This window comes from Saccostrea cucullata, unplaced genomic scaffold (genome assembly GCF_032062105.1).
Source record: "Saccostrea cucullata isolate Sc308-1 unplaced genomic scaffold, CSIRO_AGI_Scuc_v1 ctg20938, whole genome shotgun sequence".
Taxonomy (NCBI): Eukaryota; Metazoa; Mollusca; class Bivalvia; order Ostreida; family Ostreidae; genus Saccostrea; species Saccostrea cuccullata.
Window position 1 is genome coordinate 1 of NW_026936469.1, and position 947 is coordinate 947.

The following is a 947-nucleotide window of genomic DNA, read 5'->3' on the forward strand; positions in this document are numbered from 1 at the left end:
ATAACAGAAAAGCTATGAAGATGAAACAATAAGACTCTTTAAAGCAGCGTGCTATGATTACCTGGATCCAAAACAATGTATCAGTTGGTACCAAACAGCTGAAGCAATTCTTCTTCTTTTTTTCCCCCCTCCTCTTTTGTTGAACATCAGCAGTCAGAGGGACACTGTCAAAACAAAAATAAAACAATTTTTTCTTAGATCATGCATTCTTCAAGTAGGACACCAAATGATTTTTTACTTTTTCTAGTAAAACATTATCAATTTTGCTTGTTAATCAATCCCCATAACACTGTACGCTATGTTCAGTGCTGAATGAATGGTAAATATTATTTGATTTATTTCATTCAAGTTTTAGTAATATATTTTTTGTTAACTTTTACATTGAAACCTGATCCAAGTACCTTCTCCAAATCCCTCACTGCCCCAGTTAAGAAATATACTGGGAAAGCAAATCAAAGGAGGAGGCCAGGGTCAGTTTTACTTCTACTTTGTTTGATTTTTTCTCCCCAAGGGGAGTGGGCCGATCCTGGAGGTACTGCAATACCAGGCCAACCCGTGGCGAGAGCGGAGCAAGCCCCTGACATCTCACCTCATGCCAAAAATCAGTTTAATATCGTAGTTCCCATGTAGGGAACGTATCAGATATTAAGCTGATAAGAACAGATACTACACTTTGATCTTAGCCAAAAGGCCGAGAAGCGATACCAACTAAAGGTGAAGGAAGGTTTAAATATCCTAAAGATTTGTCTTGACTCTATTCCATACATATTTGCATTCTCTCAGATAAAATACAAATTTTCTGAGTTATTTTCACAAATATTTTGCCATCTTAGCATGATTTTCAAACAAGTATTATATAACAAGATTTCTTGCAAAATTTCACTAACTTTTTCATTTAATTTAATCTAATTATTAATAAATCAAATGTGTTGGATGCCTTTTTGTTA

At 34.8% G+C, this 947-nt stretch overlaps 1 non-coding gene across 1 annotated transcript; it reads right to left on the bottom strand.

Annotated features, from left to right (window-relative positions):
* Nucleotides 1-510: 510 nt before the first annotated feature.
* LOC134245671 (U2 spliceosomal RNA) lies at nt 511-703 on the bottom strand. Its single transcript, XR_009987488.1, has one exon. It is a non-coding gene; the product is annotated as a U2 spliceosomal RNA (small nuclear RNA).
* Nucleotides 704-947: the final 244 nt, after the last annotated feature.